The sequence below is a fragment of the Cylas formicarius genome, unplaced genomic scaffold, assembly GCF_029955315.1.
Source record: "Cylas formicarius isolate icCylForm1 unplaced genomic scaffold, icCylForm1.1 PGA_scaffold_18__1_contigs__length_1836631, whole genome shotgun sequence".
NCBI classification, from domain to species: domain Eukaryota; kingdom Metazoa; phylum Arthropoda; class Insecta; order Coleoptera; family Brentidae; genus Cylas; species Cylas formicarius.
In genome coordinates this window covers 747,090-764,315 of record NW_026844261.1, presented here as the reverse complement: position 1 = coordinate 764,315, position 17,226 = coordinate 747,090, and positions in this window count along the sequence as shown.

Below are 17,226 nucleotides of genomic sequence, written 5' to 3'. Positions count from 1 at the left end.
AGTGAATTTTTAAGTAGTTATCTGCAGTTTTAATGTAGATTTCAGTTCGCTAAGTTATGAAAATGCATGTTTTGGCTATTATCTTCCGTAAATCAAGGGCGAAAACCAATTATTTGTCCCAAAAGAAGGTGTTTTAAGTATATATCTGCATTTCTAAGGTAGATCTGGGTACAATAAGAGGCGAAAAAGCAGATTCTGACTAAGATTTTATCGAAATCGGCAACTATTTGACTCAGAAAGGTTGCCTCACGTCGAAATCTAATAGTTTATTAAGGTTTTCGTTACTAAAATGCCCAAAGACGCCGATTTTGACTAGAATTTGAAAGATATTGACATGAATATATAACTGTTTGTATCAAAAAATGATAGTTTAAACTGATATTTGCAGTTTTGATGCGGTTTTAGATACGATATGAATCGAAGAAGCCGATTTTGACTGGAATCTGTTTAAAATGACAAAGAAAAACCTATTATCAATTCAAGGAAGTGAATTTTTAAGTAGTTATCTGCAGTTTTAATGTAGATTTCAGTTCGCTAAATTATGAAAATGCAGGTTTTGGCTATAATCTTCCGTATATCAAGGGCGAAAAAAAATTATTTGTCCCAAAAGAAGGTGCTTTAAGTATATATCTGCATTTCTAAGGTAGATTTGGGTACAATAAGAGGCGAAAAAGCAGATTCTGACTAAGATTTTATCGAAATCGGCAACTATTTGACTCAGAATGGTTGCCTTACGTCGAAATCTAATAGTTTATTAAGGTTTTCGTTACTAAAATGCCCAAAGACGCCGATTTTGACTAGAATTTGAAAGATATTGACATGAATATATAACTGTTTGTATCAAAAAATGATAGTTTAAACTGATATTTGCAGTTTTGATGCGGTTTTAGATACGAAATGAATCGAAGAAGCCGATTTTGACTATAATCTGTTTAAAATGACAAAGAAAAACCTATTATCAATTCAAGGAAGTGAATTTTTAAGTAGTTATCTGCAGTTTTAATGTAGATTTCAGTTCGCTAAGTTATGAAAATGCATGTTTTGGCTATAATCTTCCGTAAATCAAGGGCGAAAACCAATTATTTGTCCCAAAAGAAGGTGTTTTAAGTATATATCTGCATTTCTAAGGTAGATTTGGGTACAATAAGAGGCGAAAAAGCAGATTCTGACTAAGATTTTATCGAAATCGGCAACTATTTAACTCAGAAAGGTTGCCTTACGTCGAAATCTAATAGCTAAATCTGTTTGAATGTCGCACTATTTCTGGTGATGTGCCATACGTTGAAATATAAGTAAATTATATTTTTATAAATTTATGTACTCAATCCTTAATTTAAGAAAAATTTCTGTTCTGAGCTGTTAATTAAAAATTATATATTTCAAGCAAAACAATGGCCGTTTGCAGTAGGTGGGTTTCGAACCTACGCTGCCATAGAGAATCTGGTTTCTAGTCAGATGCCTTAACCGACAGACCAGGGCTAAATCTGTTTGAAAGTAGAACTATTTCTGATGATGTGCCATTTGAAATATAAGGGCATTTTATTGTTGTAAATTTATGCACTCAATCCCCATAATTGACCACATTTTTTGGGCAGAGCTGCTAATTACAAAAATTAAATTTCAAGCAAAACAAATTTTCATTTGCAGTAGGTAGGTTTCGAATCTACGCTGCCATGGAGAATCTCATTTCTAGTCAGACGCCTTAACCGACAGACCAGGGCTAAATCTGTTTGAAAGTAGAACTATTTTTGGTGATGTGCCATTTGAAATTTAAGGGCATTATATTGTTTTAAATTTATGCCCTCAATCCCCATAATTGACAAAATTTTCTGGACTGAACTGCTAATAACAAAAATTATATTTCAAGCAAAACAAATGGTCGTTTGCAGTAGGTAGGTTTCGAACCTATGCTGATAGAGAATCTGATTTCTAGTCAGACGCCTTAACCGACCGACCAAAGCTAAATCTGTTTGAAAGTCGAACTATTTCTTGTGATGTGCCATGCGTTGAAATATAAGTCCATTATATTTTTATAAATTTATGTATTCAATCCCCATATTTGAGAAAAATTTCTAGGCTGAGCTGTTAATTAGAAAATATATATTTCAAGCAAAACAATGGCCGTTTGCATTAGGTAGGTTTCGAACCTGCGCTGCCATGGGGAATCTGATTTCTAGACAGACGCTTTAACGGACAGACCATGGCTAAATCTGTTTGAAAGTAGAACCATTTCTGGTGATGTGCCATGCTTTGAAATATAAGGGCATTATATTGTTATAAATTTATGCACTCAATCCCCATAATTGACAAAATTTTCTTGGCTGAGCTGCTAATTACAAAAATTAAATTTCAAGCAAAACAATGGTCGTTTGCAGTAGGTAGGTTTCGAACCTATGCTGATAGAGAATCTGATTTCTAGTCATACGCCTTATCCGACAGACCAAGTACATAAATTTCTAAAAATATAATGGCCTTATGTTTCAACGCATGGCACATCACCAGAAATAGTTCGACTTTCAAACAGATTTAGCCTTGGTCTATTGGTTAATTCGGGTGACTAGACATGAGATTCTCGATGGCAGTGTAGGTTCGAAACCTACTTACTGCAAACGGAAATTGTTTTGTTTGAAATATAATTTTTGTAATTAGCAGCTCAGTCCAGAAAATTTTGTCAATTATGGGGATTGAGTTCGAAACCTACCTACTGCAAACGGCCATTGTTTTGCTTGAAATATATATCTTTTAATTAACAGCTCAGCCCAGAAATTTTTCTCTGGAATCTGTTTAAAGTGACAAAGAAAAACCTATTATCAATTCAAGGAAGTGAATTTTTGTAGTTATCTGCAGATAACTACTTAAAAATTCACTTCCTTGAATTGATAATAGGTTTTTCTTTGTCACTTTAAACAGATTCCAGAGAAAAATTTCTGGGCTGAGCTGTTAATTAAAAGATATATATTTCAAGCAAAACAATGGCCGTTTGCAGTAGGTAGGTTTCGAACTCAATCCCCATAATTGACAAAATTTTCTGGACTGAGCTGCTAATTACAAAAATTATATTTCAAACAAAACAATTTCCGTTTGCAGTAAGTAGGTTTCGAACCTACACTGCCATCGAGAATCTCATGTCTAGTCACCCGAATTAACCAATAGACCAAGGCTAAATCTGTTTGAAAGTCGAACTATTTCTGGTGATGTGCCATGCGTTGAAACATAAGGCCATTATATTTTTAGAAATTTATGTACTTAATCTTGATATTTGAAAAAATTTCTGGGCTGAGCTGTTAATTAAAAAATATATATTTCAACCAAAACAATGGCCGTTTGCAGTAGGTAGGTTTCGAAATTAATCCCCATAATTGACAAAATTTTCTGGACTGAGCTGCTAATTACAAAAATTATATTTCAAGCAAAACAATTTCCGTTTGCAGTAGGTAGGTTTCGAACCTACGCTGCCATGGAGAATCTGATTTCTCGTCAGGCGCCTTAATTGACAGACCAGGGCTAAATCAGTTTGAAAGTTGAACTATTTCTTTTGATGTGCCATTTGAAATATAAGGACATTATATTGTTTTAAATGTATGCACTCAATCCCCATAATTGACAAAATTTTCTGGACTGAGCTGCTAATTACAAGAATTATAATTCAAGCAAAACAAATGGTCGTTTGCAGTAGGTAGGTTTGGAACCTATGCTGAGAGAGAATCTGATATCTAGTCAGACGCCTTTACCGACAGACCAAATCTAAATTTGTTTGAAAGTGGAACTATTTTTGGTGATGTGCCATGCGTTGAAATATAGGGCCATTATATTTTTATAAATTTATGTACCCAATCTTCATATTTGAAAAAATTTCTGGGCTGAGCTGTAAATTAAAAAATATATATTTCAAGCAAAACAATGGCCGTTTGCAGTAGGTAGGTTTCGAACTCAATCCCCATAATTGACAAAATTTTCTGGACTGAGCTGCTAATTATAAAAATTATATTTCAAGCAAAACAAATGGCCGTTTGCAGTAGGTAGGTTTCGAACCTACGCTGATATGGAGAATCTGATTTCTAGTCAGACGCTTTTACCGAGAGACCAAATCTAAATTTGTTTGAAAGTGGTACTATTTCTGGTGATGTGCCATGCGTTGAAATATAAGGCCATTACATTTTTATAAATTTATGTACTCAATCCCCATATCTGAGAAAAATTTCTGGGCTGAGCTGTTAATTAAAAAATATATATTTCAAGCAAAACAATTTCCGTTTGCAGTAGGTAGGTTTCGAATCTACGCTGCCATGGAGAATCTGATTTCTAGTCAGACGCCTTAACCGACAGAAAAGGGCTAAATCTGTTTGAAAGAAGAACTATTTCTGGTGATATGCCATTTGAAATATAAGAGCATTATATGGTTTTAAATGTATGCACTCAATCCCCATAATTGACAAAATTTTCTGGACTGAGCTGCTAATTACAAAAATTATATTTCACGCAAAACAAATGGTTGTTTGCAGTATGTAGGTTTCATACCTACGCTGCCATGGAGAATCTGATTTGTAGTCAGACGCCTTAACCCACAGACCAGGGCTAAATCTGTTTGAAAGTAGAACTATTTCTTTTGATGTGCCATTTGAAATATAAGGACATTATATTGTTTTAAATGTATGCACTCAATCCCCATAATTGACAAAATTTTCTGGACTGAGCTGCTAATTACAAAAATTATATTTCAAGCAAAACAAATGGTCGTTTGCAGTAGGTAGGTTTGGAACCTATGCTGATAGAGAATCTGATTTCTAGTCAGACGCCTTTACCGACAGACCAAATCTAAATTTGTTTGAAAGTGGTGATGTGCCATGCGTTGAAATATAAGGCCATTATATTTTTATAAATTTATGTACTCAATCCCCATATCTGAGAAAAATTTCTGGGCTGAGCTGTTAATTAAAAAATATATATTTCAAGCAAAACAATTTCCGTTTGCAGTAGGTAGGTTTCGAATCTACGCTGCCATGGAGAATCTGATTTCTAGTCAGACGCCTTAACCGACAGACCAGGGCTAAATCTGTTTGAAAGAAGAACTATTTCTGGTGATATGCCATTTGAAATATAAGAGCATTATATGGTTTTAAATGTATGCACTCAATCCCCATAATTGACAAAATTTTCTGGACTGAGCTGCTAATTACAAAAATTATATTTCAAGCAAAACAAATGGTCGTTTGCAGTAGGTAGGTTTGGAACCTATGCTGATAGAGAATCTGATTTCTAGTCAGACGCCTTTACCGACAGACCAAATCTAAATTTGTTTGAAAGTGGAACTATTTTTGGTGATGTGCCATGCGTTGAAATATAAGGCCATTATATTTTTATAAATTTATGTACTCAATCCCCATATCTGAGAAAAATTTCTGGGCTGAGCTGTTAATTAAAAAATACATATTTCAAGCAAAACAATTTCCGTTTGCAGTAGGTAGGTTTCGAATCTACGCTGCCATGGAGAATCTGATTTCTAGTCAGACGCCTTAAACGACAGACCAAAGCTAAATCTGTTTGAAAGTCGAACTATTTCTGGTGATGTGCCATTTGAAATTTAAGGGCATTATATTGTTTTATATGTATGCACTCAATCCATATAATTGACAAAATTTTCTGGGTTGAGCTGCTAATTACAAAAATTATATTTCAAGCAAAACAAATGCTCGTTTGCAGTAGGTAGGTTTCGAACCTACGCTGCCATAGATTTCAGTTCGCTAAGTTATGAAAATGCATGTTTTGGCTATAATCTTCCGTAAATCAAGGGCGAAAACCAAATATTTGTCCCAAAAGAAGGTGTTCTGAGTATATATCTGCATTTCTAAGGTAGATTTGGGTACAATAAGAGGCGAAAAAGCAGATTCTGTCTAAGATTTTATCGAAATCGGCAACTATTTGACTCAGAATGGTTGCCTTACGTCGAAATCTAATAGTTTATTAAGGTTTTCGTTACTAGAATGCCCAAAGACGCACATTTTGACTAGAATTTGTAAGATATTGACATGAATATATAACTGTTTGTATCAAAAAATGATAGTTTAAACTGATATTTGCAGTTTTGATGCGGTTTTAGGTACGATATGAGTCGAAGAAGCCGATTTTGACTGGAATCTGTTTAAAATGACAAAGAAAAACCTATTATCAATTCAAGGAAGTGAATTTTTAAGTAGTTATCTGCAGTTTTAATGTAGATTTCAGTTCGCTAAGTTATGAAAATGCATGTTTTGGCTATAATCTTCCGTAAATCAAGGGCGAAAACCAATTATTTGTCCCAAAAGAAGGTGTTTTAAGTATATATCTGCATTTCTAAGGTAGATTTGGGTACAATAAGAGGCGAAAAAGCAGATTCTGACTAAGATTTTATCGAAATCGGCAACTATTTGACTCAGAATGGTTGCCTTACGTCGAAATCTAATAGTTTATTAAGGTTTTCGTTACTAAAATGCCCAAAGACGCCGATTTTGACTAGAATTTGAAAGATATTGACATGAATATATAACTGTTTGTATCAAAAAATGATAGTTTAAACTGATATTTGCAGTTTTGATGCGGTTTTAGATACGATATGAATCGAAGAAGCCGATTTTGACTGGAATCTGTTTAAAATGACAAAGAAAAACGTATTATCAATTCAAGGAAGTGAATTTTTAAGTAGTTATCTGCAGTTTTAATGTAGATTTCAGTTCGCTAAGTTACGAAAATGCATGTTTTGGCTATAATCTTCCGTAAATCAAGGGCCAAGTCCAGTTATTTGTCCCAAAAGAAGGTGTTTTAAGTATATATCTGCATTTCTAAGGTAGATTTGGGTACAATAAGAGGCGAAAAAGCAGATTCTGACTAAGATTTTATCGAAATCGGCAACTATTTGACTCAGAATGGTTGCCTTACGTCGAAATCTAATAGTTTATTAAGGTTTTCGTTACTAAAATGCCCAAAGACGAAGATTTTGACTAGAATTTGAAAGATATTGACATGAATATATAACTGTTTGTATCAAAAAATGATAGTTTAAACTGATATTTGCAGTTTTGATGCGGTTTTAGATACGATATGAATCGAAGAAGCCGATTTTGACTGGAATCTGTTTAAAATGACAAAGAAAAACCTATTATCAATTCAAGGAAGTGAATTTTTAAGTAGTTATCTGCAGTTTTAATGTAGATTTCAGTTCGCTAAGTTATGAAAATGCATGTTTTGGCTATAATCTTCCGTAAATCAAGGGCGAAAACCAATTATTTGTCCGAAAAGAAGGTGTTTTAAGTATATATCTGCATTTCTAAGGTAGATTTGGGTACAATAAGAGGCGAAAAAGCAGATTCTAACTAAGATTTTATCGAAATCGGCAACTATTTGACTCAGAATGGTTGCCTTACGTCGAAATCTAATAGTTTATTAAGGTTTTCGTTACTAAAATGCCCAAAGACGCCGATTTTGACTAGAATTTGAGAGATATTGACATGAATATATAACTGTTTGTATCAAAAAATGATAGTTTAAACTGATATTTGCAGTTTTGATGCGGTTTTAGATACGATATGAATCGAAGAAGCCGATTTTGACTGGAATCTGTTTAAAATGACAAAGAAAAACGTATTATCAATTCAAGGAAGTGAATTTTTAAGTAGTTATCTGCAGTTTTAATGTAGATTTCAGTTCGCTAAGTTATGAAAATGCATGTTTTGGCTATAATCTTCCGTAAATCAAGGGCCAAGACCAGTTATTTGTCCCAAAAGAAGGTGTTTTAAGTATATATCTGCATTTCTAAGGTAGATTTGGGTACAATAAGAGACGAAAAAGCAGATTCTGACTAAGATTTTATCGAAATCGGCAACTATTTGACTCAGAATGGTTGCCTTACGTCGAAATCTAATAGTTTATTAAGGTTTTCGTTACTAAAATGCCCAAAGACGCCGATTTTGACTACAATTTGAAAGATATTGACATGTATGTATATATTGACTGTTTGTATCAAAAAATGATAGTTTAAACTGATATTTGCAGTTTTGATGCGGTTTTAGATACGATATGAAGTTTGAAAGAAATTAATAAACTATTAGATTTCGACGTAAGGCAACCATTCTGAGTCAAATAGTTGCCGATTTCGATAAAATCTTAGTCAGAATCTGCTTTTTCGCCTCTTATTGTACCCAAATCTACCTTAGAAATGCAGATATATACTTAAAACACCTTCTTTTGGGACAAATAATTGGTTTTCGCTCTTGATTTACGGAAGATTATAGCCAAAACATGCATTTTCATAACTTAGCGAACTGGAATCTACATTAAAACTGCAAATAACTACTTAAAAATTCACTTCCTTGAATTGATAATAGGTTTTTCTTTGTCATTTTAAACAGATTCCAGTCAAAATCGGCTTCTTCGATTCATATCGTATCTAAAACCGCATCAAAAGTGCAAATATCAGTTTAAACTACTTTTTTTTGATACAAACAGTTATATATTCATGTCAATATCTTTCAAATTCTAGTCAAAATCGGCGTCTTTGGGCATTTTAGTAACGAAAACCTTAATAAACTATTAGATTTCGACGTAAGGCAACCATTCTGAGTCAAATAGTTGCCGATTTAGATAAAATCTTAGTCAGAATCTGCTTTTTCGCCTCTTATTGTACCCAAATCTACCTTAGAAATGCAGATATATACTTAAAACACCTTCTTTTGGGACAAATAATTAGTTTTCGCGCTTGATTTACGGAAGATTATAGCCAAAACATGCATTTTCATAACTTAGCGAACTGAAATCTACATTAAAACTGCAGATAACTAATTAAAAATTCACTTCCTTGAATTGATAATAGGTTTTTCTTTGTCATTTTAAACAGATTCCAGTCAAAATCGGCTTCTTCGATTCATATCGTATCTAAAACCGCATCAAAACTGCAAATATCAGTTTAAACTATCATTTTTTGATACAAACAGTTATATATTCATGTCAATATCTTTCAAATTCTGAGTCAAATAGTTGCCGATTTCGATAAAATCCTAGTCAGAATCTGCTTTTTCGCCTCTTATTGTACCCAAATCTACCTTAGAAATGCAGATATATACTTAGAACACCTTCTTTTGGGACAAATAATTGGTTTTCGCCCTTGATTTACGGAAGATTATAAAACCGCATCAAAACTGGAAATACCAGTTTAAACTATCATTTTTTGATACAAACAGTTATATATTCATGGCAATATCTTTCAAATTCTAGTCAAAATCGGCGTCTTTGGGCATTTTAGTAACGAAAACCTTAATAAACTATTAGATTCCGACGTATGGCAACCATTCTGAGTCAAATAGTTGCCGATTTCGATAAAATCTTAGTCAGAATCTGCTTTTTCGCCTCTTATTGTACCCAAATCTACCTTAGAAATGCAGATATATACTTAGAACACCTTCTTTTGGGACAAATAATTGGTTTTCGCCCTTGATTTACGGAAGATTATAGCCAAAACATGCATTTTCATAACTTAGCGAACTGAAATCTACATTAAAACTGCAGATAACTACTTAAAAATTCACTTCCTTGAATTGATAATAGGTTTTTCTTTGTCATTTTAAACAGACTCCAGTCAAAATCGGCTTCTTCGACTCATATCGTACCTAAAACCGCATCAAAACTGCAAATATCAGTTTAAACTATCATTTTTTGATACAAACAGTTATATATTCATGTCAATATCTTTCAAATTCTAGTCAAAATCGGCGTCTTTGGGCATTTTAGTAACGAAAACCTTAATAAACTATTAGATTTCGACGTAAGGCAACCATTCTGAGTCAAATAGTTGCCGATTTCGATAAAATCCTAGTCAGAATCTGCTTTTTCGCCTCTTATTGTACCCAAATCTACCTTAGAAATGCAGATATATACTCAGAACACCTTCTTTTGGGACAAATAATTGGTTTTCGCCCTTGATTTACAGAAGATTATAGCCAAAACATGCATTTTCATAACTTAGCGAACTGAAATCTACATTAAAACTGCAGATAACTACTTAAAAATTCACTTCCTTGAATTGATAATAGGTTTTTCTTTCTCATTTTAAACAGATTCCAGTCAAAATCGGCTTCTTCGATTCATATCGTATCTAAAACCGCATCAAAACTGCAAATATCAGTTTAAACTATCATTTTTTGATACAAACAGTTATATATTCATGTCAATATCTTTCAAATTCTAGTCAAAATCGGCGTCTTTGGGCATTTTAGTAACGAAAACCTTAATAAACTATTAGATTTCGACGTAAGGCAACCTTTCTGAGTCAAATAGTTGCCGAATTCGAAAAAATCCTAGTCAGAATCTGCTTTTTCGCCTCTTATTGTACCCAAATCTACCTTAGAAATGCAGATATATACTTAAAACACCTTCTTTTGGGACAAATAATTGGTTTTCGCCCATAATTTACGGAAGATTATAGCCAAAACATGCATTTTCATAACTTAGCGAACTGAAATCTACATTAAAACTGCAGATAACTACTTAAAAATTCACTTCCTTGAATTGATAATAGGTTGTTCTTTGTCATTTTAAACAGATTCAAGTCAAAATCGGCTTCTTCGACTCATATCGTACCTAAAACCGCATCAAAACTGCAAATATCAGTTTAAAGTATCATTTTTTGATACAAACAGTTATATATTCATGTCAATATCTTTCAAATTCTAGTCAAAATCGGCGTCTTTGGCCATTTTAGTAACGAAAACCTTAATAAACTATTAGATTTCGACGTAAGGCAACCATTCTGAGTCAAATAGTTGCCGATTTCGATAAAATCTTAGTCAGAATCTGCTTTTTCGCCTCTTATTGTACCCAAATCTACCTTAGAAATGCAGATATATACTTAAAACACCTTCTTTTGGGACAAATAATTGGTTTTCGCCCTTGATTTACGGAAGATTATAGCCAAAACATGCATTTTCATAACTAAGCGAACTTATTTGTCCCAAAAGAAGGGGTTTTAAGTATATATCTACATTTCTAAGGTAGATTTGGGTACAATAAGAGGCGAAAAAGCAGATTCTGACTAAGATTTTATCGAAATCGGCAACTATTTGACTCAGAATGGTTGCCTTACGTCGAAATCTAATAGTTTATTAAGGTTTTCGTTACTAAAATGCCCAAAGACGCCGATTTTGACTAGAATTTGAAAGATATTGACATGAATATATAACTGTTTGTATCAAAAAATGATAGTTTAAACTGATATTTGCAGTTTTGATGCGGTTTTAGATACGATATGAATCGAAGAAGCCGATTTTGACTGGAATCTGTTTAAAATGACAAAGAAAAACCTATTATCAATTCAAGGAAGTGAATTTTTTAGTAGTTATCTGTAGTTTTAAGATTTTATCGAAATCGGCAACTATTTGACTCAGAATGGTTGCCTTACGTCGAAATCTAATAGTTTATTAAGGTTTTCGTTACTAGAATGCCCAAAGACGCACATTTTGACTAGAATTTGTAAGATACTGACATGAATATATAACTGTTTGTATCAAAAAATGATAGTTTAAACTGATATTTGCAGTTTTGATGCGGTTTTAGGTACGATATGAGTCGAAGAAGCCGATTTTGACTGGAATCTGTTTAAAATGACAAAGAAAAACATATTATCAATTCAAGGAAGTGAATTTTTAAGTAGTTATCTGCAGTTTTAATGTAGATTTCAGTTCGCTAAGTTATGAAAATGCATGTTTTGGCTATAATCTTCAGTAAATCAAGGGCCAAAACCAATTATTTGTCCCAAAAGAAGGTGTTTTAAGTATATATCTGCATTTCTAAGGTAGATTTGGGTACAATAAGAGGCGAAAAAGCAGATTCTGAATAAGATTTTTTCGAAATCGGCAACTATTTGACTCAGAAAGGTTGCCTTACGTCGAAATCTAATAGTTTATTAAGGTTTTCGTTACTAAAATGCCCAAAGACGCCGATTTTGACTAGAATTTGAAAGATATTGACATGAATATATAACTGTTTGTATCAAAAAATGATAGTTTAAACTGATATTTGCAGTTTTGATGCGGTTTTAGATACGATATGAATCGAAGAAGCCGATTTTGACTGGAATCTGTTTAAAATGACAAAGAAAAACCTATTATCAATTCAAGGAAGTGAATTTTTAAGTAGTTATCTGCAGTTTTAATGTAGATTTCAGTTCGCTAAGTTATGAAAATGCATGTTTTGGCTATAATCTTCAGTAAATCAAGGGCCAAAACCAATTATTGGTCCCAAAAGAAGGTGTTTTAAGTATATATCTGCATTTCTAAGGTAGATTTGGGTACAATAAGAGGCGAAAAAGCAGATTCTGACTAAGATTTTTTCGAAATCGGCAACTATTTGACTCAGAAAGGTTGCCTTACGTCGAAATCTAATAGTTTATTAAGGTTTTCGTTACTAAAATGCCCAAAGACGCCGATTTTGACTAGAATTTGAAAGATATTGACATGAATATATAACTGTTTGTATCAAAAAATGATAGTTTAAACTGATATTTGCAGTTTTGATGCGGTTTTAGATACGATATGAATCGAAGAAGCCGATTTTGACTGGAATCTGTTTAAAATGACAAAGAAAAACCTATTATCAATTCAAGGAAGTGAATTTTTAAGTAGTTATCTGCAGTTTTAATGTAGATTTCAGTTCTCTAAGTTATGAAAATGCATGTTTTGGCTATAATCTTCCGTAAATCAAGGGCGAAAACCAATTATTTGTCCCAAAAGAATTTGTTTTAAGTATATATCTGCATTTCTAAGGTAGATTTGGGTACAATAAGAGGCGAAAAAGCAGATTCTGACTAAGATTTTATCGAAATCGGCAACTATTTGACTCAGAAAGGTTGCCTTACGTCGAAATCTAATAGTTTATTAAGGTTTTCGTTACTAAAATGCCCAAAGACGCCGATTTTGACTAGAATTTGATAGATATTGACATGAATATATAACTGTTTGTATCAAAAAATTATAGTTTAAACTGATATTTGCAGTTTTGATGCGGTTTTAGATACGATATGAATCGAAGAAGCCGATTTTGACTGGAATCTGTTTAAAATGACAAAGAAAAACCTATTATCAATTCAAGGAAGTGAATTTTTAAGTAGTTATCTGCAGTTTTAATGTAGATTTCAGTTCGCTAAGTTATGAAAATGCATGTTTTGGCTATAATCTTCCGTAAATCAAGGGCGAAAACCAATTATTTGTCCCAAAAGAAGGTGTTTTAAGTATATATCTACATTTCTAAGGTAGATTTGGGTACAATAAGAGGCGAAAAAGCAGATTCTGACTAAGATTTTATCGAAATCGGCAACTATTTGACTCAGAATGGTTGCCTTACGTCGAAATCTAAAGATATTGACATGAATATATAACTGTTTGTATCAAAAAATGATAGTTTAAACTGATATTTGCAGTTTTGATGCGGTTGATGCTTTCAAATTCTAGTCAAAATCGGCGTCTTTGGGCATTTTAGTAACGAAAACCTTAATAAACTATTAGATTTCGACGTAAGGCATCCATTCTGAGTCAAATAGTTGCCGATTTCGATAAAATCTTAGTCAGAATATGCTTTTTCGCCTCTTATTGTACCCAAATCTACCTTAGAAATGCAGATATATGCTTAAAGCACCTTCTTTTGGGACAAATAATTGGTTTTCGCCCTTGATTTACGGAAGATTATAGCCAAAACATGCATTTTCATAATTTAGCGAACTGAAATCTACATTAAAACTGCAGATAACTACTTAAAAATTCACTTCCTTGAATTGATAATAGGTTTTTCTTTGTCATTTTAAACAGATTCCAGTCAAAATCGGCTTCTTCGATTCATATCGTATCCAAAAACCGCATCAAAACTGCAAATATCAGTTTAAACTATCATTTTTTGATACAAACAGTTATATATTCATGTCAATATCTATCAAATTCTAGTCAAAATCGGCGTCTTTGGGCATTTTAGTAACGAAAACCTTAATAAACTATTAGATTTCGACGTAAGGCAACCTTTCTGAGTCAAATAGTTGCCGATTTCGATAAAATCCTAGTCAGAATCTGCTTTTTCGCCTCTTATTGTACCCAAATCTACCTTAGAAATGCAGATATATACTTAAAACACCTTCTTTTGGGACAAATAATTGGTTTTCGCCCTTGATTTACGGAAGATTATAGCCAAAACATGCATTATCATAACTTAGCGAACTGAAATCTACATTAAAACTGCAGATAACTACTTAAAAATTCACTTCCTTGAATTGATAATAGGTTGTTCTTTGTCATTTTAAACAGATTCCAGGCAATATCGGCTTCTTCGACTCATATCGTACCTAAAACCGCATCAGAACTGCAAATATCAGTTTAAACTATCATTTTTTGACACAAACAGTTATATATTCATGTCAATATCTTTCAAATTCTAGTCAAAATCGGCGTCTTTGGGCATTTTAGTAACGAAAAGCTTATTAAACTATTAGATTTCGACGTAAGGCAACCATTCTGAGTCAAATAGTTGCCGATTTCGATAAAATCTTAGTCAGAATCTGCTTTTTCGTCTCTTATTGTACCCAAATCTACCTTAGAAATGTAGATATATACTTAAAACACCTTTTTTGGGACAAATAATTGGTTTTCGCCCTTGATTTACGGAAGATTATAGCCAAAACATGCATTTTCATAACTTAGCGAACTGAAATATACATTAAAACTGCAGATAACTACTTAAAAATTCACTTCCTTGAATTGATAATAGGTTGTTCTTTGTCATTTTAAACAGATTCCAGGCAATATCGGCTTCTTCGACTAATATCGTACCTAAAACCGAATCAAAACTGCAAATATCAGTTTAAACTATCATTTTTTGACACAAACAGTTATATATTCATGTCAATATCTTTCAAATTCTAGTCAAAATCGGCGTCTTTGGGCATTTTAGTAACGAAAACCTTAATAAACTATTAGATTTCGACGTAAGGCAACCATTCTGAGTCAAATAGTTGCCGATTTCGATAAAATCTTAGTCAGAATCTGCTTTTTCGCCTCTTATTGTACCCAAATCTACCTTAGAAATGCAGATATATGCTTAAAACACCTTCTTTTGGGACAAATAATTGGTTTTCGCCCTTGATTTACGGAAGATTATAGCCAAAACATGCATTTTCATAACTAAGCGAACTTATTTGTCCCAAAAGAAGGTGTTTTAAGTATATATCTACATTTCTAAGGTAGATTTGGGTACAATAAGAGGCGAAAAAGCAGATTCTGACTAAGATTTTATCGAAATCGGCAACTATTTGACTCAGAATGGATGCCTTACGTCGAAATCTAATAGTTTATTAAGGTTTTCGTTACTAAAATGCCCAAAGACGCCGATTTTGACTAGAATTTGAAAGATATTGACATGAATATATAACTGTTTGTATCAAAAAATGATAGTTTAAACTGATATTTGCAGTTTTGATGCGGTTATAGGTACGATATGAGTCGAAGAAGCCGATTTTGACTGGAATCTGTTTAAAATGATAAAGAACAACCTATTATCAATTCAAGGAAGTGAATTTTTAAGTAGTTATCTGCAGTTTTAATGTAGATTTCAGTTCGCTAAGTTATGAAAATGCATGTTTTGGCTATAATCTTCCGTAAATCAAGGGCGAAAACCAATTATTTGTCCCAAAAGAAGGCGTTTTAAGTATATATCTGCATTTCTAAGGTAGATTTGGGTACAATAAGAGGCGAAAAAGCAGATTCTGACTAGGATTTTTTCGAAATCGGCAACTATTTGACTCAGAAAGGTTGCCTTACGTCGAAATCTAATAGTTTATTAAGGTTTTCGTTACTAAAATGCCCAAAGACGCCGATTTTGACTAGAATTTGAAAGATATTGACATAAATATATAACTGTTTGTATCAAAAAATGATAGTTTAAACTGATAATTGCAGTTTTGATGCGGTTTTAGATGCGATATGAATCGAAGAAGCCGATTTTGACTGGAATCTGTTTAAAATGACAAAGAAAAACCTATTATCAATTCAAGGAAGTGAATTTTTAAGTAGTTATCTGCAGTTTTAATGTAGATTTCAGTTTGCTAAGTTATGAAAATGCATGTTTTGGCTATATTCTTCCGTAAATCAAGGGCGAAAACCAATTATTTGTCCCAAAAGAAGGTGTTTTAAGTATATATCTACATTTCCAAGGTAGATATGGGTACAATAAGAGGCGAAAAAGCAGATTCTGACTAAGATTTTATCGAAATCGGCAACTATTTGACTCAGAATGTTTGCCTTACGTCGAAATCTAATAGTTTATTAAGGTTTTCGTTACTAAAATGCCCAAAGACGCCGACTTTGACTAGAATTTGAAAGATATTGACATGAATATATAACTGTTTGTATCAAAAAATGATAGTTTAAACTGATATTTGCAGTTTTGATGCGGTTTTAGGTACGATATGAATCGAAGAAGCCGATTTTGACTGGAATCTGTTTAAAATGAGAAAGAACAACCTATTATGAATTCAAGGAAGTGAATTTTTAAGTAGTTATCTGCAGTTTTAATGTAGATTTCAGTTCGCAAAGTTATGAAAATGCATGTTTTGGCTATAATCTTCTGTAAATGAAGGGCGAAAACCAATTATTTGTCAAAAAAGAAGGTGTTTTAAGTATATATCTGCATTTCTAAGGTAGATATGGGTACAATAAGAGGCGAAAAAGCAGATTCTGACTAGGATTTAATCGAAATCGGCAACTATTTGACTCAGAATGGTTGCCTTACGTCGAAATCTAATAGTTTATTAAGGTTTTCGTTACTAAAATGCCCAAAGACGCCGATTTTGACTAGAATTTGAAAGATATTGACATGAATATATAACTGTTTGTATCAAAAAATGATAGTTTGAACTGATATTTGCAGTTTTGATGCGGTTTTAGGTACGATATGAGTCGAAGAAGCCGATTTTGACTGGAATCTGTTTAAAATGACAAACAAAAACCTATTATCAATTCAAGGAAGTGAATTTTTAAGTAGTTATCTGCAGTTTTAATGTAGATTTCAGTTCGCTAAGTTATGAAAATGCATGTTTTGGCTATAATCTTCCGTAAATCAAGGGCGAAAACCAATTATTTGTCCCAAAAGAAGGTGTTTTAAGTATATATCTGCATCTCTAAGGTAGATTTGGGTACAATAAGAGGCGAAAAAGCAGATTCTGACTAA